We start from the raw sequence: 22261 nt of genomic DNA, 5'->3' as shown, positions 1-22261 counted from the left end.
GCAGAGTTCTAGAAAGCAGGCCTTTGACACCAAAATTCCAACTGCCCTTTGCTATTTACCCGCTCAGCATGGCTGTAATCAGGGATTATTTTGCAACAGAAAAGAGACAGGAGGCTCAGGTGAGCACTGCTCTTCTCCCCTTGAGAAACAGGTGGCTGAGGTCCTTCTCATCAGACTTCCTTCTGGTTTACAATCAAGGGGATTAGAACCCCAGCAAAGACTAAAACTAGAGTAGGCAATCAAACAGAAGCCAAAGGCAGGTGGTGTGTGTCTCATTGGTGTGCTTCCACCACGGGAGCAACAAAGAGATAAGCCTTCTGCAACACATCTCAAGACTAGACTCTGCTGCTACCTCTGCCCACTGCCCTGGGCACAACCTCCCTCCTGATATGGTGGCCTCACTTAGAGCGGCACTGTTGTGTTGTTAGATTCATTTGGTGTGAGTTGTTTCCTCTTTTCCTGTGTGAACGATAAACTATGCATTCAAAAAAGACACCTGGCCATCTTCCTCTCTGACATGCAAGTCCTGTTCGAGACAGGAGGTAACAATAAGAAAGAAGAAATTATAGATTTGATAGGGATTGGAGAGGGTTGGAGGAAGAACTGTGGGGTGGAAATCATGTAAATATAATACTCATGTATGAAATCCTCAAAAAGAAAAAAAAAAAAGAACGTTATACCCATAAGCCAAGAATAGCAATTTCCTCATGGGCAGTGGTGGTTCACATCTTTAATCCCAGCATTTGGGAAGCAGAGGCAGGTGGATCTCTGTGATTCCGAGCCCAGTATGGTTTACAGAACTAGTTCTGGGACAGCTAGGGTTACACAGAGAAACCCTGTCTCAAAACACCAAATAGAGTAGTGCATTCCCAAGGCTCTGCAACATATTAGCTAGAACTGAGATAACATTTTTCTGTTTTAACCTATATTCTGCCAGACCCTTGCGCTATGATACAATAAGACCGTGCATAAATACACTAAGGAAATATTATAATGCATATTTAACCATCAAAAAAGTAAAGGAATTGTTCCACAAAGAATAGATATAGGAGTGGCTCGACGGTAGGGCCATGCTCACAGCATAGAATATGCCACATTAAGTCATTCAAGCCCCAGCACTAGAAAAAAAGGTACAGCAGTAGACACACATGTGTACAAAAAAGTGAAGGAGGGGACATACGGGAAGTAGGAAAACAAGGGAAGAGGGGAAGAGAAGGGAGGGGGCAGTAAATACAAAGAGTAAATAGCACATAGACAGTGAGACTTGCTTTGAGAGGAGGGGCCGTTCTGTTTCCAGAAGTGGAAACTGAGCCCCAGACCCTAGGCAAAGCAGGAATGTGTGCAGCAAGCTAAGACCCTAGACAGCGCCAAGGCAATCCCACGTTCTTCCTTCCTCAATGCTCCAAGCACAAGAAACAAACCTCTCCACAAAGTCCCCGTTGTTTCTATATATTAAACTTGATTAAATATAAGCTCGCAAAAAGCTCCTTAAAACGCAAGGAAGCAAAGTAGCATAAATGAGAGTCAGAAGAGCTGGAGGAACCACACCCTGATTACCAAATATTGAAACATGCAGTGCTGCTATGTACAATTTAAAAAGAACGGGCTGAAACGGACTTTAGAAAACTGCCAGGAGGATTTGCAAACTAGCCAAAGAAAACCTCGTATGACCATAGCGTCAATACAAAAAGAGATCAAATTAAAGCCACTGGATGGGTTCAGCTGTGGCTCAGGATGGCTGAAGGAAAAATTACCAACCTGGTAATCGGTCTAGAAGTGGTCAGGATGCAGGAGAGGGGTTGGGGGAGGGCTGAGGACTTTTGTGGAACAAAAATGAAAAGCAGTACTCCGAATGCTCAGAAAATACCCTCCACCCCAAGCGGAAGAAAGAAAAGGTGTTCCTTCATCAATGTAGGCTGAAGACCATGGCAGAAGACCAGTGATGGTGACAGAAAAGAAGCCAGGATGGGCAACAACAACTCCAGTGGCCATGGTTTCTATGGCAACAACAGAGGTCCAGATAGGGGCTTTCCCAGCTGTTAATAAAAAGCTCAACAATGAGAGGGAAGTAAATGCAGTTTCCGGTAAACAAGAACTAGTTTTACTATGAACAGAACTTCATGAGAGGGACTTTTAAATGCTGTACTTCAGGAAGGAGGGAAGTGAACCCAGCAGGAAGCTCAGACAAAGAGTAGAAGAGGAAGGAGAGAAGCAGATGATTTTTACTTGGATGCTTTAAATGTTCCTGATAGATAACAAATCTAACATCTATAACGGGGAAAGAGTTCTGAACTAACATGCTTGACAAGAATAGCGTATAATTCTAGGGATGGGTGGCATTGAAGTATTCTGAGGATACTCCTTGGATACTGCCTGAACTCGAAGAAGACACAGGGATTCATGGTGCCCGTGACCTGGACCAGCACCAGGACTCCCACCACTTCCTCCCGCCGCCGCCCCAACCCTTCCTTAAGATGTTCTCCCCAAAGCTGGGATTTAGATGGCTGAGTAGTCCTGCTTAACAGAATGAATGCTCCCTGGAGGCAGGGTGGTTTTCCCCATCGAGGAGGAGGGGCTGCAGCAGAGAGCAGGCTTCCAGGAGGAGGAGGACGGTGGTGTTCTGGCTGCTGAAACCCTAGCCAGTCTAGAAAGTAATCCCTTCATCCTAACTGCGGGCCAGGCGTGGCACTGTGTGTGGAAGGCTTTTCTGGGGAGGGCATTGTTTGACTGGCAAACAGGTTTGAGATTAGCAATTTGTAAAGTGGCCACATGTACTGATAGGCAAGAATGTGTTTGCCCTACTGGGTTTTTTGCCAGTGGAGAGGTTTCAGTGGGGGTGAGGAGGGAGTGGGAGTGATGTGAAAAGTATGTTTGGTAGAAAAACCCAATGTCCTGCTAGAGGCTCTGGCAGTTGAACCTAGACCATCCCAACCCTTAGAATCCATCCCAGCAAGGTCAGCTCTGGATAAATTACTGAAAGAAATCTTGAATGGCCATTCCTTCATCAATTTTCCTGGCTGATGGATTTGGCCTGGGGAGAGGGGTGGAGCAATGTTGTAACTGGTATCTGAACTTGTGGAATCCAGGTTCTTTTTTCTCGTAATCCTAACACAAACAAGCAGAAAGGTCACTGGCTGGAGAGACGTGGAGACACACAGTTCTTTGACAGGGCCGTCTGATTTATGAGCTATCGGCTATTTGGATTATCTGTCACCTTGATGAACTCCATGAGAGGTATTCGTGAACAGCCATAATGACAACTGGTGACTGCCCTGCTACTTCAACTTCAGAGGCCTTAGAAATGATTCCACTTCTGCGGGTTGCTAAGGACACAAGGCTGAAAACACAAGACTACAGTTGCATGCACACCTGTTCATAGTATCATATGATCCCAACTTACACAAAGTTTCACAACCCCTGCCTACAGAACAGACCTATGCTCAACACACACCACCTGGATTTCCCATGGGTGTATACTTGCCCCTAGTGTGGTGTGTGTGTGTGTGTGTGTGTGTGTGTGTGTGTGTGTGCGCACACACGCACACACACATTAATGTGCATGTGCGTGAATGTATGTATTATCTGCTATTGGAAAACTGGAGATTATGTTCTCTCCCGAACAGGGGAAAAAAATGATGCTGGCAGGTGCAATTTGTTCTGTACCCAAAAAGAATTACATGTTGGTAATCCCCAAGAAGTCTGGAATTCACAAACCGCATTCTTAGCTAGTACTGTAAGACTCAAAAGCAGAAGACTATTATTTTCAGAAAACAGAGTTTATACCTTAGAAAAAGAGTCAGTGATTTTTTTTTGTGGGGGGGGGGAGACAGTTTCTATGTGTAGCCCTGGCTGTTCTGGAATGTGCTCTGTAGAGCAGGCTGGCCTTGAACTCACCAAGCTCCACCTGCCTCCCTCTGCCTCCCGAGCGCAGGGAGCAAAGGTGTGTGAATCAGTGATTATTTATGAGAGTTCATTATGAAGTCATGGAGACATGGAAAGGTCAGCCCTTGCAAGTCACAGGGTAGAGCAGAAAACACAGTGCCAGTGAGCCAGGTAGGGAATACCAAGACGACGTCTCCTAGGTTACAGGCTACTAGACTACTCAAACTCTCAGGAATTCTTGGGGGGGGGGGTTCATAAGGTCTTTTTAGAGCATTTTTTAAAACTCTCTGTCTCTGTCTCTGTCTCTCTCTGTCTCTCTCTGTCTCTGTCTCTCTCTGTCTCTCTCTGTCTCTGTCTCTCTCTGTCTCTCTCTGTCTCTCTCTGTCTCTGTCTCTCTCTCCCTCTCCCTCTCCCTCCCTCTCTCTCCCTCTCCCTCCCTCTCCCTCTCTCTCTCCCTCTCCTACCTCTCCCTCTCCCTCTCCTTCTCCTTCCTCTCCCTCTCCCTCTCCCTCCCACCCCCCACCTTGCTTAAGTCAATTCACAGAGGCCAAGGTCACCAGTTTGATATCCTTACCTCCGCACACCAATTATACAACTTGCGTTATGGATACAACTTTCTTAATGGAGAGTCCTTACCTTGGATACCTCAATATTAACCTTAATTATTATTAGTTTGCCACCTAGACAACTACCAACAAAAACTCGGGGACAAGATCGGTAGAGATAGTACCCTAACTTACACAAACAAAAGAACAGGTTGAAACAAGGCATAAAACCAGTAGCGTCCAGATTCGTCCCTTTAATTTAGCATGTGGTGTGACGCTTTGCCAAACACACCACTGTCCAATGAAGACACAGCCAGTACTGCTCACGGGGGCAAGAGCCCTCTCTTGCCCTCATCAGGTGTTTCTTTCCAGGGTCCAAGTGATGAAGAGATTTTCCTAACCGCCCCAACGTTCTGGATTCCCAGATAAAAGGCTCACACACACAGCTTTATAATGCCCTAAACAGATCAATGGTGAGGCCACTCCCAAACCTCCATGTAACTAGCACACTCTCCCTTCCAATATTCCTGAATTATTACTTACTAAAACCTATATTCTATCCTGGCCGGCCTGGACCCAGGCCCATAGCCCTCCTGGACCATGATCCCCAACTCTTACATGTTGGCTGTCTCTCTGCCCTGCACTTCTCAGGCCTGATCTTTCTGCTTTGCCAGAATGACGATTGTAAATGCTCCTTCTTCTCTCTGTCCCCTTGCCCACAAATCCTGAAGTCCAGCCTCTGTCTCCCTGCCAAGCCATTGGCCAACAGCTACTTTATTTACTAATCAGAACCAACTTGGGGCAGGGATTCTCGGCATCTTATATGCAGGATTCTTGTGCAATTTTGGGAACCCAGTTAACATAATACAAGTGTTAAACCAAATCCCCAACAGGGAGGGACCCAGGGAGAGAGACAGGGAAGGAAGCAGGGAGGGATGCAGGGAGGAAGGGATCCTTCACATTAAAAGCAGTTCCTTCTACTTGAGATTACTTTGAACGTGAACCTATATGCAGGTATAGGTACTAAAATCACCAGTGCTCAAGCCTAAAACAGTAATCTAATGATCCAGAATGTGTTTATATTAAACCCACAAACCCCCAGATATGTAAATTCCCAGAGGCCCTTGGCCAGCTTCCGGAATGTTATCTAGCCATCAAGTTCTTTCCCAGACAAGCTGTGTAGTGTGCAGCCAACACTGGGAACTCCAGTCCACCAAACGTGGAGTGGGTAGGTTAAGGGAACTTAGAGGGTTGGAGAAGTGGGCAAGCTGTTATGGGGAGTGAAGACAGAAGTGTTGTGGATGGCTAGGCTGCCAAGGGGCATGTGCATAGCCCACGGACCAGAAATTTCCAGGGTGATTTCTCCAACGCTTTCACTAGGGATGTAATTTTTATGACATAGGAAATGCAACCCTGGAAGCCTTTCAAGCTTTCTGAGAGGGATGTGAAATATGACACCAATGAGATTCTATGTGTGCCCCCACGCTCCTACGGACACAATTCCTATCATTATTGTTCTGGGCTGGTTCTTATTGCATTTGTTTGTTTGCCATTTGCCTGCCAGCTACCACTGTCTTCTCTGCTCTGTCCCGGAAGGGTGAACCCCTGTCGCTGGTTGATTTTCCTGTCACTGTGACTCAACATCTTACAAGAAGCAACCTAAGAAAGGATTCCATGGGGTTCTTGGTCTGAGGGGATACAGTTAGTCCTGATGGCAATGGCAGGATTGAAGGAGTGGGGCAGATGTTTGCATCTGAAGGCAGTCAGGAGGCAGAGGAGGCTTCCAGTGGAAGTGAAGCCGACCTTTGTATCAGGAATGGTGGGGGCACCTCTGTGTGAACGCCAGGGGCTGCACAACCACAAAAGCATCTCCTGCAGGAGGACCTGATTGAGGACTGCCTGAGAGACCAAGGATTGCTGGTGCAGACAATGCCAGTCAATCAGGAACTTCTGTTTAGAAGAGATGCTTTCTTGAGACCAATAGGGTGAGGGCGAGAGCTTGCTGCAGCGTTTCTCACTCACTCCTGGGGAAGTCTGTGTCGTTGATTCTTCACCACCTCACCTCCATCCCCCAAGGGCAGGTAGGGCCAGCAGTGAATAGTCCAGGGCACCACCAACAAACCTATAACTCCCAGGGCCCAAACTCTTAAAGGTTCTACAACTTCCCAAAACTATATCATCAGATGGAGGAACCAAGCATCCAAATACAGACGTCTTAACGGTGGACATTCACATCCATACCCAGGCAATGAAATCACTCTCTGAGGGTAGTGTCAACCAGGTACCCACATGAGGGGACCGCTAGTTGGGAAACGGGAAGGAATGAAGAGCCAAGCTATGACGTCTGAGTCTTGTTGCAGCCATTATTGATACAATTATCACACTTGGTTAGGCGGCAAATCAATACTACGTCTATTTATGAACACTAGTTTGGCTTCTCCAAAGTCAACAATATAAATAGAGAAGAAAGGTCACTTGACATCTCTCAAGAAAGCAAACCTATAAAGGTAAATTATACAAACAAAACGGCCTTGACCAGCTAAATCCATTCTTCAAAACTTTAACTTAAGAAAATAGCCTAGAAAATGAAAAAAAAAAAGGTGTCCTTAAGAAGGAATAATTTCATTATCATATTCACCAGAGGAAATTTTACAATTTAAATGTACAAAAGGAAGAAAATAGTTAAATTCTTGCACATCAACTTGATGGATTAAAAAAGATCTATGACACGTTAATGATAAAACTTTGTAACTGAAAAAGCTCATATTAACACTGATAAAAAAAATGCTTGAAATGCATCAGAATTTTAATTGCATAAAAACATGTCCATGTATCTAAAAGTGAAATAAAAATCTCACCAAGATAACCAGTGTTGGGGGGGACTGGAATTCGAAGTACTATATTCTTATTTTCTTTAAAATAAGTATAGTATACTTTAAAATAAAGCGAAAGGAACAGGACAAAGGACATGACACAATCCCTGGAAATCTCATGGCTACAGCTTGTGTGGCAGGGGCACCTTCTGGGAGCTTCAGGCCCCTCAAGATTGCACTCTGCCTTCCAATCCATTCTCAGCTTTACAGGGGCCCTTCGGTCTCAGCACAGCAGCTCCTCGCCCACTCACCAGGACATGAAGTTAATAAAACCTCATCGAATGGCAAAATGCACTTTCCTACTTTCACATTCGTATCTGGCTGTATATGCTATTTGCTGACTCTAGCTGGAACGATTTAGAATAACAGCATTCTCTCAGACGATTCTCCTTGTTCAGTGATTGTGGGCTCTCTCAGATGCTGCATGCTTTCATTAGGAAGCAGCAAGATGAGCTCTGTCATTGGAACCCTCATCGGTGGCTTTAAGATATGCCTCCTACCCTCCCCCTAAAGAGAGCCCGTCTAGCACAGTGATAACAGATTGATGGCCATGACCTTCTTTGCATTCTTCTAACTCCTTTTAAAATGAAATCAAGGTTCTTGCTGCTGGTGTCTACGGGCAGAGCGCCAAGGCAATGTAACGAGGGCTACATATCATCGCTCACTCTCAAGATTGTCTTCAAGTTCATCGTTAATGTGCTATGCCACCGAAGAACATGCCAGAGTGGGGGTGGGCAGTCCAAGGGAAATGTGCTTTCCCCGTACCCGAGGCCTATTTTCTTGAAATAGTGGTTGTCACAGAGGCAATGTCTTCCTATTGAAAACAAATATGATGCCACATTGACATTACAGCAAAATGCTTTCCAGACGTGCTGCTCTTTATGTCTTAACGTTGAACTGATGACTTGACATTGCCCTGAAGTTTTAAGCCGAGCAGGATTTCCTGTCTAAAACATTTACCATCCAGAGTGCATTCTGACTTGAAATAGCGCTATTTCCATTCCGCATCTAAGCAAATGGTAATCTTCTGTAACTCCACGTCAATGCTGGTGTATTCCATGGATTGGCTGTTATTGTTTTAATAAGGCCAGGACTAATGGTCAGGGGCTCTATCATTACCTGACTGAAAGAGGGAAGCAGAAATCGTGCATGGCTCATTTTCCTTCTCCGCTGAGCTGATTAACAACACTGTGATTGTGCACTTACAATGTACTTTTCATACCCAGAATTGCCTTTTACCTTTGACAAGGCCTAAAAAATAACACACAGCTTCAAAGCTGCTTCAGGTTTTTTTTGATGTCCAAATATTGTCTCTGTGTGTGTGCGTGTGTGTGTGTGCATGTGTGTGTGTGTGTGTGTGTGTGTGTGTGTGTGTGTGTGTGTGTGCATGTGTGTGCACGCATGCCTGCATATGGGGGAAATGTGAATGACTATATTACTATATATGTCTAGGTGTATGCATATATGTATGTGTGAACATGTGTGTATAAATATGTGTGTGTAAAACAGAGAGAATGTATGTGTATGTGTACCCTAACACAGTACAATAGGAGGGAGTAGATTTACCTTGGCCTTCAAAGATAGACATTGGTTCAAGTCTCAGACCACACACCCACTACATAGCCCTGTATGCATTACTTTGTCCATTTGCTGGATTTAAAATGGAGATATCACTTTCCATGCCTGGCCTTTGGATGGACTAGATAAGATGTAATTTACAGAAAGGGGCTGGACCACACCATACTGATTGTTCCTGTGGAAGCCATCTCTAATCGCTTTTCAAGATCCTTTTGCTTTCAGACTGGTCCATTTTCTTTAAAATATTTACAGTCAGAAAAGAGGGAAGAGAGTAAAAAAAAAGTTACAAATAACAAAGTTAAACTCTTCCTAAAGGCATTGCAACCTATAGTCTCAGAAACTCTGTCCCTCAGTTCTTCAAGCAAATGACCCACAAAAGGCTATTCTTTCCCATATTCAGTCCTGCCTGAGGCTAGTGGCACTTTAGGTAATGCCCAGGACTCATCAGCTAGCATCCCTGAGTTCTGATTAAAACTGTTTATCAAATATAAGAAAATGCTTCCTGCAAATTATGGTCTTTGGTCAATGTGATAGCCAACCCCACAATGGTCCGAAAACATGTTTGGTATTCACACCTTTGACACCCACTACACACACTGAGGCACGCAATCAACAGGATTGGGTAGAAATGATGATATGCGACCTTAAAAACATTTTACATGTATTTCTTTATTGGGGGGGTGCTAAGGCATGTGTGTGGAGGTCACAGAACAACTTGCAGAAGTCAGTCATCACCTCCGACCCTGTGTGTCCCAGTAATCAAGTTCAGGTTGTCCAGCTTTGCAGTACTCAGGTTTACTAATGATTTCTCACCAGCCCCTGATATTTTTAAATGGACAATTTAATTTTTTCCCCAGAAATAAATGGCGTGAATTCTATGTGGAAGGAGCCCATTGTGTATTTATGTCATTCAGCATCACTTCATACAGTTGTATCATCCCTCAGAAGATGGAGGACATCTTGAAACTTCCATAGAGAAGGGTTTCTACAAAGCTAGTTTCAGGCCAGCCAAGGCTACACAGTGATACCCTGTCAAAAAGAATAGAAGGAAGGATAGAAGGAAGTAAGGATAGATGGAAGGAAGGAAGGAAAAGGGAGATGGAAAAAAAGAAGGAAGGAGATGGGAAAAAAGACGGAAAGATGGACACAGGCAAGGGGTCTCAATAGATCTCAGTCTAGATCTATTTCTTCTTGCTCAGAGTCCACTGTGGGTCAAGGTGCCTCACCCATATCCTAGCTTCCTCGATGCAACATTCCAAGTGCCTCTAAACTCTGGAAGCAAATTTCATCTGTCACCAGAACACAGCATGAGAGATTTGGGGGACCAACACCATCAATCCAAGGTCTAGCACTGAAGTGACTCCTATCAAACCACAACCCAGTGGCCAGTCACATGATCTGCTGAGTCAGGAAGATGAATCCTTCTGCACAATCAACTAATACATGTGAACAGGGAAGCCTGTATCACAATCATACTTCAAGATCCTCAAAGGGTCCAGTGTCCAATCATCCATTTCCAGTGAAAACATCCTAATGCAGTCTGTAGAAACTAAAGCAGGTTTACAGATGTTGAAATTGAAGCAACAGAGTCAAGGAGATGTCTCAGAAGGTAAAGGTGCCTGTTGCTAACGCTGGTAACCTGAGTTCAAAATAGGGGACAAGTAGACTGGAAAGATGGCTCAGCGGTAAAGAACACTGACTTCTCTTCTAGAGGATCTGGGTTCAATTCCCAGTGCATGTATGGTGATTCATAACTGTCTGTAACTTCAGTTACATGGGATCTAGTACATCTTCTGGCCTCTGTGGGGACCAGGCATGTAGGCAGAACACAGGCACACAGGCAAACAGAACATTCATATCCTTAAGCATAAATAGGGAGCTACTCTTCCCTGCAGAGTGGGAAGAAAGAACACCCTCCTCCCACAGTGATGAGGAATCACAGGCACATGTACACAAATCATTAATGTAATAAAAAAAATTTAATAGAAAAAGAAACAGAAAAGTGCCATCAACGTACCTAAAAGTTTAATAAGAATTCAAGCCTCTATGCAGAAAACTGTCTCTCAGTTATACAAAGTTTCTTTTCACAAGCTTCTATTGGTATTAGCTCAAGGAAAACACTAAAGGTGATTGAAATCTTGGCTATTGTGATATATGTGCCACAGAATGTGATACCCACAGTGAGTCTCTAAGTACATTATGCAAAAGATAGCCTTTTGAAATGGCCGGGATCAGCTCCATCAGACATATTCTTGGCGGTTACTGACTAATGCCTACAATGAAAGCCAAAAGGGCTCAGGATGGAAGAAGACTTGGGGTTTCCTATTAACACTTGAGTGTCCTGTCTCTGCATCTGTCATTGAAGATTAGCCCTCAGAACAGTTGTGTGTGAACTTCCTTCATGCTAATGATCAACTTTAGATTTCAACATTCCCTACAGTTCTAATTTGCAGGCTGCTGACAGCCCAGCTTTAAGAGAGACCAGCCTTTATGACTTACACGTTAAGCCTTAAGATACAATTTCCTTCTCTCAGATATGCGGGGGTCTTGGTATGGTTTTAATACAGCAGAAAGATTTGCAGTGGGGGTTTCTTAATTATCACGAGTTACTTAATTAACCAGCATAGAATTAACGTTTTCCTAAGGAAATATTTATGAAAACTCTAGATTCCAAGATCAAAACAAAATACAACTTGGCATTGAAACAAAAGCATTACTTAGGAGGGTAAGATGTTTCTCCAAACAGTGTTTATTCGGGAGTGATTAGTATAAGCTCTTTTTTTTTTCTTTTAATCTTTACATTCCGTGCAGTAGCTGTTAATTCAGAAGTTGGTGTCTGAGGGAAATACTAAGCAAGAGCCTTGGTTGGTACCAGGTCGAGCCCTGTCCTCAGCTCCCCTTTCCTGTTTATTGAGCTTTTGAACAGAAAGATAAAAGGATAGCAATTCCTATGTCAAGGTGAGAGACATGTACCCAAATCTCACAGTGCTCAACCAGCTTCTAGTCCATGCCCAAAATGAGCAAGCGAGTTCACCATAAAACTCCACGTCTTTTTCTCAATGCTTTCTCAAAGGTCCTTGACCTAGTGCAGATGACTTGGTTACTCAGAAGGAAGCCACACAGCTCACTCCAGAAAGCCACCTCAGCTCACTCTGTTGTCACACAAGTTCCTGCCACAGTGTGTGGCTGGGCCTCCCAGAGATATAGGTTATCACAGAAAGAGCAGGAAGAAAAAAAATCTAGGTTTTTATCAGCTTACAGAAATTCCCACATCTGCTTTTTAGCCACTAGAGAAATGGGGCTCCTCAGACAGAATTATATGCATGAAAAGACTACATTTGAATCTTTCCAAGGCTAATAGTTTGCAAGGTATCTCACTTAATAGAATTTCCCTAGACTGTAAGAACTCATTCTTACACTGCTCACTTAACCAGGACAGACAATTTCACAGGCGAGACTCTCCCCATGTGACCGTTGTACATTTTTCACTGCTTTTCGCCATAGAATCCTGAATCCAGAAATTGACCTTGAATCTTTATTTTCTGTGCATTGGTGTTTTGTCTGGATGTGTGTCTGTGTGAGGTGTCACATCTCTGGGAACTGGAGTTCCAGACATGTCGAACTGCTGCGGATGCTGGGAATTGAACCCAGGTCCCCTGGAAGAGCAGCTAGTGCTCTTAACCATTGAGCCAACTCTCCAACTCCCAACCTTGATCTCTTTTTCTAAATCTCATTGGCCAATCATCCAACTCCCTAATAAATGGCATATGCACAGTACCACCAAGGAGCATTACTGAGCTGTGTGAAAACCTTTAAGGGTTCCACATTCCTGAAATAGAGGGAGCATTTATCAACCTGATTCTGGCATTTCTCTAGGGGAAGTGGGGCTATAAACAATGACATTACAACAAACAAAAGTTACTCGACACCCTCCCTCAGTCTCACAGTTAGACTTCAGCTTGGACAACAGAGGGAAGCCTGACAGGTGTAAACTAAATAACGTTTTGGTTTTGGTATCAGGTATCAGACCCCCGTGCTTTGGGTCCTTGCTAGACTAATGTTCTTCCACCAGGCTACAGGCTACACTCTCTGCCAGAAACCCCATGTTGTTTCTCCTTCCTCCTCCTCTTCTTCTTCTTCTTCTTCTTCTTCTTCTTCTTCTTCTTCTTCTTCTTCTTCTTCTTCTTCTTCTTCTTCTTCTTCTTCTTCTTCTTCCTCCTCTTCTTCTTCTTCTTCCTCTTCTTCTTCTTTCTCCTCCTTCTCCTCTTCCTCCTCCCTCTCTTCCTCTTCCTCCTCCTCTTCCTCTTCTTCCTCCTCTCCTTTTCTTCCTCCTCCTTCTTCTTCCTCTTCTTCCTCCTTTTCCTCCTCCTTCTCCTTCCTCCTCTTCTTCCTCCTCCTCCTTCTTCCTCTTCTTCTTCCTCTTTTTCTTCTTCTTCTTCCTCTTCTTCTTCTTCTTCCTCTTCTTCTTCTTCCTCCTCCTTCCTCCTCCTCCTTCTCCTTCCTCCTCCTCTTCCTCCTCTTCTTCCTCCTCTCCTCTTCTTCCTCCTCCTCCTTCTTCCTCTTCTTCTTCCTCTTTTTCCTCTTCCTCTTCCTCTCCTCCTCCTCCTCCTCCTCCTCCTCCTCCTCCTCCTCCTTCTTCTTCTTCTTCTTCTTCTTCTTCTTCTTCTTCTATTTCCTCCAATTGATTTTCAAACCGTAGGTACCATCTGAGCTTTGAGTCCCAACCATAGCCGTTTTTTAAACCTCCTTTTGTTGGCAGTTGACTTTAAAAATCAATATTCAAATGAGCAAGAATGACTATCGGCGAACCAAACACTACTGACATCCAGCAACTGGTTTTCTGGTTTGCTTTCCATGCTTCCCTTTTTAAATTATAGTAGTCACGTGTCACTAGTTTGCCCTTTTTAAAACTTTAAAAATATAGGAAATTAGAAAAATACTCTAACGGGGAAGAACCTTGTGATTAGGAGGCACTTAGCATACATTATTTCATTAAGTCTCCCATCAATTCTTCATGATGGTCGTGGTTTTGTATCCATGTTACAAATAAAGAAACAAGCATAGGAGATGGCGGTGATTTACATAAGCATCAGGTTTACCTCCAAGCGTTTCCATACTTCAGACTTCATTTTAATTACCCACTTTATGGTACTACTTTCAATAATTAAAAGATAGTCTCTAAGTACGGGATGTTTCCTGGCAGTGAGAGATGATTAGCCCTAAGCTACATTCTGCTACAGTCGAGTCTAACAAATATCAATATAGCAAAAGTGGCAAACTGTTCCCAAGAACTTTAGATGCATCCTAGACCCGAGTTCAAGGACACATAAGGTCTCTCAAGACTCATGGATCTATGCAGAGAAGGGGACACAAATATTGTAAGAGCCAGAGGTAGGAGATAGCTTCAGGGGTTACCGGTTTCCAGATGCAACAGAGTGAACTCACAGAGACAGGGACAGCAGGAATAGCTCGTGTGCTAACTCAAGCCAGACAAAAGTCCAGTACGGAGGCAGGGAGCTGGGGTTGAAAAACCACCCCTAGCCAAGAAGTCACTTGTAATTGGTAGCTGCCAGGAGAGAGAATGTCAGTTTTCTTCAGTGGGGTGACTCTAGGGCAAGACCCATGCTCAGGAGTAGTTATCCAACACAAATTGAACGGCGTGTCTGTTTTAAGAAAGAGAAAGAACATGAAGTTGGGTGGTTTGGGAGTCGGTGGAAGGTCTGAGAGAACTTGAGTGGGAATGGAAGAATATGATCAAAATATACTATATGAAATTCTCAAATAAAATGAAAGCGTTACTCAAAAGAATCCTTACAGAAATACAAAAATGGTGAACACTACACAAAATAAAAATCCGCCATGTAAAGCGTCCCGTTGAAGATTATGAGTCACAATAGGAAACAGAATAGCACACTCGTAACAATTTATAACTGGCTGGAGAAAGCCAATCGATTAAAACCATCCAGAGCACAGATGTTAAAACTAGCTTCCAAGAATGTTGAATTGTTATAGCTAACTATATTTCATATGAAGGGCTATCAGGTTCAAGATTAATATATGAAAGTCACCTTTATTTCCATATACAAATAACCAGTAATCAGAATTTACAATTAAAAAAAAAAAACCAGCATCACTTATTATGCCTTCCCAAAAGAAGCACTGAAGGAAAAGCCTGACAAAACGTGAGAAGATTGGTCACTGTAAGGGATCTTACATTGTTACATTGTTGCAAGAGTACAGAAAACAAAAAGGGAGCTACACAGCTCACGGGCTGGAACGTACTTACGTACAGTTAAAGTGGTGCTTCTCCATTAGTCATCTACATATTAGACTGTCAATCAAAGTCCTACCAGGCTTCCTGTAGAAACTGACAGGCTTGTTCTAAAATTTGTAAGAAAATGCAAAGGGACCCAGAGTAGCCAAGGCAACTTGATTGCAAGACTTATACCCAGCTGCGGTAATCAAGACAGCATCAGCACACAGATCCGGGTAACAGGAGTCCGGAGAGAGAGACACATGGAAAATTAGACAAATGACTGTTTCTAACAAACGTGCAGCAGCCAGTCAATGAAGAGAAGGATCGACTTTCACGAGAGGTACTAGAGCAAAGAGAAATTTGCAAAAGATGAACCAGATCTTACTCCCTGTGTGGGAAATCATTCGAGTGCGTCATAGAGCCAAAAGTCAAACCCGACATCAGAAAAGCTTTAGTAAAGAACATAGAAGGAAATCTTTGTAACTTTGGATTAAAGGATAATTTCTTCATTTCCACAAGCAATACAAGATCCATTTTAACAAAGAAAACAAGACACGTTGAATTTTATCGAAATTTAAAATTGCTCTTCTTTGAGAGACATTATGAAAACATGAAAATACAATACTCGGACGAGAAAGAGAAAGTTTGCCAAACACATCCCTTATTAAAAAGACATAGGATAGAATTTATAGAACTGCTCAAAAACAGAAGAGTCGACAACACAATTTATAAATGTTTAGACACCTCACCAAAATAAATACACGGAGTCAAGAGGCCATAAAGAGTCCTCAGCACATGGCGTCATGGTCTGCTTGAGTGAGGATGTGGTGAAACTGGGACTCTCATGTACGGCTTGTAGCAAGCCAAGAATAACACTGTCTTCCTTGGTAAACAGTGTGACAGCTTATTAAGTTGGCTTAACCATTTAATCAACAGCCACAGTGGCTTTATAACTACCACACTCTTAGGTGTTTACTTGACAAAAATAATACATAGACAGACAGGCAGACAGACAGACGGATGGACGGATGGATCAATAGATCAATAGATAGATTAGATAAATTATAGGTGGATGGAAGATAATCATATACATACCAAGATGTGTACACAAATGCTCACAGAAGCTTTCTACGTAATAGCCCAAAGCTTAAAACAACCCAAACGCCATCAGCAGGTGAGCATATAAACAGATCATGGCATTCAAGACAGTGGAATGTCTTTCAGTGCTAAAACGGTCTGAGCTACTTATACACGTCACAGCCATAAAGCTCTCGGAAATTACCTGGAGTGAGCAAAGCCAGACAAGAAGATAATATACTACACTCTTAATTTAAGATTAGAGAATATGCAAAGTAACCAACACTGACATAATGCACCCCCCCACCCCACCCCCACGGCCGCCAAAAGGGCGGAGATGGACTGGAGGCAAGAATATCCGTTGAAGACCTGAAAGCATTTCAGGTGATAAATGTGTTCATTACCTTGATGGTGCTGATAATTCCACAAACAATGGGTGTCTAAACTTGGCAAATTGTATGCTTTAAATATGCCCAGTTTATTGTAGGTCAATTAAACCTCAGAAAAGCTGTTAAAAATAATAAGACAAGACTGCCTATTTGAGGTCACCCTTTGCCAACCTAAATTTTGGCCTCGTTGCAAAAATGTCTTGAACAGCATTTAGGAACAGACTGGCATTGTTAGGCTTAATGTCCTGTGAAATAGTCTAAACTAATTGTTTCAAAGGCCTGTGGCAGCAGTTTTCCGAGATTATATCAGGCGACACTTTTTTTTTCCCTTTGTATCTACATAAGCTTTGTTGCCACTGGATACCAAACAATGCTTTTATTGCAGTCATCTCCACAGTGGGGATGTGTTATTTCGCTCAAGAGAACTGAGAACAATGCCCCAACTTCCCTGTGTCTGGGCCAAGCCTGAGCCTATACTGCAGTGAATTTGCAGCAAACTGTTCAATGCGGGAGCACTGTTCTGAATCATTGACAAGTCGGTTGGTTCCCAAGCACTCAGGTGGGAGAGAGAAAGATAAAAACAGGGAAAGAATGAAGGACAGAAAGGCTCAGAAAAGAGAGCCTAAGTCAAGTACCAGTTCAGGGATGTCCCCCATCCCCCATTTCCCCCACCACCTCCCTTGCCCAAAACTTTTAATTTCAACCAGCTATCTCTGCCCTTCGGAAAAGAATGTGGTGGTAACTGCTTATTTCTAAATAGCTCTCCCAGCTGCATCTTCCCGTCCTAGCCTCGGGATCTCAGAGGCCGCAGACAGTTTCTCAGCATGTGTTTAGGGAACAAGCACACACATAAACACAGAGACATGCACCCACGTGTCCATCTGAATCCAATTCCTCACAACAGGGCAGATGCTTCCTTTCTTCTGCTTCTTAACCAAACTGCCAGAACCCTGCCTCTCTGTGAAGGCCTCTGTACCTCCCAACAGTTCCACCTCGTAGTAGGTCTCTATACTAACCTGTGTTTCTGGAGCTGGGCAGACAGGTCATAAAGCATGTACTATGCAAAGCTTAAGAACACGGGTTGACATCCCCAGAAGCCATGCGAACTAGGCACAGGAGTGTGTCTAAAACCCCCCAATGCGGGGCCACAGGCAGAAACAAGAGAACCCCAGGAAGCCTGCAGGCCAACTATCCTGGCATGAGCAGTGGCAAGGCCATGTCTCAAACAAGGCGAAGGTGAGAACCAACCACACACAAGGCTGCCCTCGGGTATCCAGATTCATGCTATGGTAACCCCCAAACATACTCTAAACCTATGTTTCTTAAACGCAGTCTCCATCGATGGTTACTTGGATTTTATTAAATCAACATCTTTATTTACCTGCTATGTTTTTAAATAACTCACTTCGTAGACATATTTACGTCTAATGTAACTTCCTTCCATGCTCTCCTTACACAGGAGAGCATGATCTCTCCATCCTTGAGGTCAAGAGGGTTCAAATAAAAACTCAGTTTACTCTGCTGACCTAATGGCAGCTGAAGCAAATGAGAGATCGTATCAACTCTAGCCAGGTCATTCTTGCTTTCTACACAACTCAGAGAGGGGATGGCTTCTGTGAGAGAGTTGTAAAAGACCTCCTTCTTTCCAGGTCAACCTGACTTCTGGCAGGCAGTTCATGAGCTGGGTTTTGGCAATGTTTAACCCTTGGCCAGATGCTGTGAAGCAGTGTGCCCAGCTCCTCATGGTGACATGCCCAGCATGACCAGAGCTCCATGGACTTTCACTCCCTAATTCCTTTTCATTCCCAGCTTTCGGGCTGTGCAGTCAGTCAATCAACAGTACGTCCATAGGGGTGTAGAAGGACACTATATTAGAGACAGAGGATCATTAGCAGTTCCTTGGAGGTTTCCCAGCATCCTCTAGTTGAGGTCAGGATGAATGGCTGCATAAATGGCTGGCTTGGAAGTTTGCCTCTTTTGCAATGGCATGCTAATGAACTGCAAGTCAAGGTGAGTTACTGAAACCAGCAGACCTAACAAGAGGGGCCATTATTACTTCAGAGGCTGCCCTGTCTGAAGACACGGCTCTACCCTGAGAAAGTAGGGCATTGACAAGGTTGGTTCAAACAATGGATGTGTAGATTTCAAACAGCAGAAAGATCTGGTTGCAGGAGAGGCTAGGGTTAGCACAGAAAGGAAGCAGGTTGTTTGCTCTGTTTATTCCATGCCGAATGTGGTATGACTCATAGCCCTGCATCCATGGGTATTTTTTAAATCATTTTTTTATTTAAATAGGATCTCACTATGTCTCCCACGCAGGCTTCCAACACTTGCCCCAGCTCCTCAGTACTGGGATTAGAGTGTGTACCGCCACAAGCATGGGTCTTTTTAAATATTCTAGATTGCTAACAAACTCAAAGACTGCTTCATTTAATGTGTGGCCACACCGTAGACATCCCATGCTTCAGGGGATTTTGCCACACCAATAGCACGAATTGGACTTGGTCGGTTATTAGTTAATTATCTGTTGTTGTGAGAAAATACCATGCCCAAAGAGTGTATTTTGGCTTACAGTTTCAGAAGGATAAAGTCCTTCATGGGAGAAAAGACAGGGCAGCAGGAGGGAGGCTGATTCTATTTCATCCACACAGAAGAAGTGGATAGCAAGAACAAGAAGGGGCACTAGAAAGCCCAGAGCCCACCCATGGTCACCTACTGCCTCTAACAAGGCTCCAGCTCACGAAAGGTTCTATACTCTCTCCAAATGGCACCATTAACCGGAACCAGTGTTCAAGCATATAAACTGTGATGGTTTGAGTAAGAACGGCTCCCATAGGCTCCCAGATTCAAATGCTTACTCACAAAGGAGTGGCCAGAGGTGTGATCTCATTAGAGGAAGTCACTGGGGGTGGGCTTTGAGGTTTCAAAAGCCCAAGACAAGCGCAAAGTCTCTCTCTTCCTGCTGACTGCAGGTTCAGATGCAGAACTCTCGACTACTTCTCTAGACACATGTCTGCCTACAGGCTGCCGTGCTCCACTCCATGAGGAAAATGGATTAGACCTCTGAAACGGTAAGCAAGTCCCCAATGAAATGTTTTCTTTTATAAGAGTTTTGTGGTCATGGTATCTCTTCACAGTAATAGAAGACTGACACAAGCCTTATATAGGGAACATTTCTCATTCAAGCCACCACAGGGACTTTAAAAAATAAAGGATATGAGGTTGAGAGGAATATCAGGGACAGGGTACTCACATACATGAAATAAATCTTTTTTTTCTTTAGAGAGAGAGATTGGTAGGAGCGGTCTCCTCAAAGCAGAACCATGAATCCAAACACAATGAGCCAGAGCGCTCTTCGCTACCTCCAGCTGAGCATGCTCTATAAGGCTGATGAACTTGGGAAACAGCTGTAAGGCAAGCATAGTGCCAACATCACAAAGCTGGGCCCAGTGAACTTATACATGGGCAATCCCAGGCTATGCTCTAACTCAAATGAAATTAAGGTTTCAAAATCTCCAGGTTTAATGTGTGTGTTCAGAAACACCAAGACACTGAAAACAGAGCCATTCCACCCTAGACTATGCTTGTCTCTGGTCTCACACATAGAGTTTTGAAAACTCCAGATGGCCCCAAATGGACCCAGCTACCCACGGCCATCAGTTAGGACGCACTTCATGACATGTAGTCTATGGCATCTGCCAGCCTTAGAATTAACTACTGGGTTCCAAGTTGGAGGGAACATGGGTTCCCTCCTACTGGCACTGATGTGATCCTACCCAGAGAGAAGCCTTACATGGTTCGGAGCCCCCTTTCCCCTGTAGGAGACAGATGAGAGAGAAGTGTGGCCATTCTCAGTTAAAGGGCCAGCAGCCAAGCTGTCTGTCACAGAGCATCAAGTACAGGCAGCCAGCTCAGCCTCAGGCTCAGCTCATAGCCAGTTGCAGATGGGAGTGTTAATGGTCACTGGCCCCAGGAACCATTTACTTAAGCAATTGTTTTGGCAGCTGGTAAGGAATGCAAAAGGCATTTTAAGCTACTGGTCAAGGCAGTGACAGTTTACTATGTGGGAAATCAAACTGACTGGGGAGCCTTGTAAAAGTGCAGGACATGACCTGCATCCAAGTCCTGTCACCTCACCTTTATCTCAAGGTTTCCACTAGAAAGCAATGTGAGGAAAAAGAAAAACATATATAGCCACATACAGATATAGATGCACACACACATACACACACACACACACATACACACTCACACATACACACTCACACACATACACACTCACACACATACACACTCACACACATACACACTCACACACATACACACTCACACACATACACACTCACACACATACACACTCACACACATACACACTCACACACACTCACACACACATATATATGCATACATACTCTCACACACATACACACTCACACACACATACACACTCACACACACACATACACACACATACACCTCACACATACACATTCACACACATACACACACACTCACACACACATACACACACTCACACACACACATATATATGCATACATACTCACACACATACATACTCACACACAAATACACACATACACACTCACACATACATACACATACACACTCACACATACACATACACACACACATACATACACACTCACACACATACACAGTGTGATCACACAGTAAACTATTCTTAGCAAGTTGTATATGAAATCAGACCTATTTAAAAATCTCTTCTTGGCCATGTTCTACAGAACTCACACAGGAAAAGCAGATTCAAAAACATGCATCAAAACACCCTGCAAGTGCAAAGAATTAGAGCGACTTCAAACCCTAGAGCTGACACCCAGAGCATGCAACACTGGTACTCACTCACAAGGCGCCCTGAAGTCACACAGCAAGCACAGGCCTGGGACTCCTAACTCCTTGGGCTTTCCACCTCAAAATCAAACAAAGGACAAAGTTCACATTTACAGCTTGTAATCTTTGAGATCTTTGAAAGGTGGTGCCTCAACAGGATAAGAAATGCTCTTGTAGCTCTTCAGTAACACATCTCGTGCCTGTGCCAATAGGAGTCACCGGAGGAGCTGAAGAGATAGAGCAGCTGAGAGAGCACTAGGTCTAATCCCCAGGGCCCCCATTTCTAAAAGGCACATTGATAATTCCAGTGCTGCAGAGGCAAAAACCTCCCTGGGGCTAGCCAGACCAGTGACAATATTTGTCTCAAAAAAAAATTATACCTGAATAATACCTGCTTTTTCTTCTGACCTACACACACACACACACACACACACACACACACACACACACACACACACACCATATAGGGATATAGTGAGATGAAAAGTTCCTCAAGGAAACTGCCAGTGTTTAGATTCGTGTAAGCTTACATTTATCACAAATTGACCAACATGGGCTTTACCAAAGTTGGTGATTGAACCTAATGGATTCTAAAGGCCTTGGGTTCGGTTGGTTGGCCTGATTTGTTTTTTCCAGACAGGGTTTCTCTGTGTAGCCCTGGCTGTCCTGAAACTCGCTCTGTAGACCAGGCTGGCTTGCACGTCAGAGAGATTCACCTGCCTCTGCCTCCCAAGTGCTGGGATTAAAGGCATGTGCGCCACCACCCAGCTTCTAAAGGCCATTTTACTGCCT

The 22261-nt window shown here is 43.9% G+C and overlaps 1 protein-coding gene across 20 annotated transcripts in view; it reads right to left on the bottom strand.

The window, feature by feature from the left end:
* The window catches only part of Lypd6b (Ly6/Plaur domain containing 6B), a 175567-nt gene that overhangs the window by 105671 nt on the left and 47635 nt on the right, over positions 1-22261 (bottom strand). For 6 of the 20 annotated variants that reach the window (XM_087653071.1, XM_087653059.1, XM_087653057.1 and 3 more), the window contains exon 2: positions 21482-21548. The gene's annotated coding sequence lies outside the window, so the exon portion shown is untranslated. 20 annotated transcript variants of the gene reach the window in all.

This window comes from Rattus norvegicus, chromosome 3, assembly GCF_021556685.1.
Source record: "Rattus norvegicus strain SHRSP/BbbUtx chromosome 3, alternate assembly SHRSP_T2T, whole genome shotgun sequence".
Classification (NCBI taxonomy): domain Eukaryota; kingdom Metazoa; phylum Chordata; class Mammalia; order Rodentia; family Muridae; genus Rattus; species Rattus norvegicus.
This window is presented reverse-complemented; position numbering and strand designations above follow the sequence as displayed.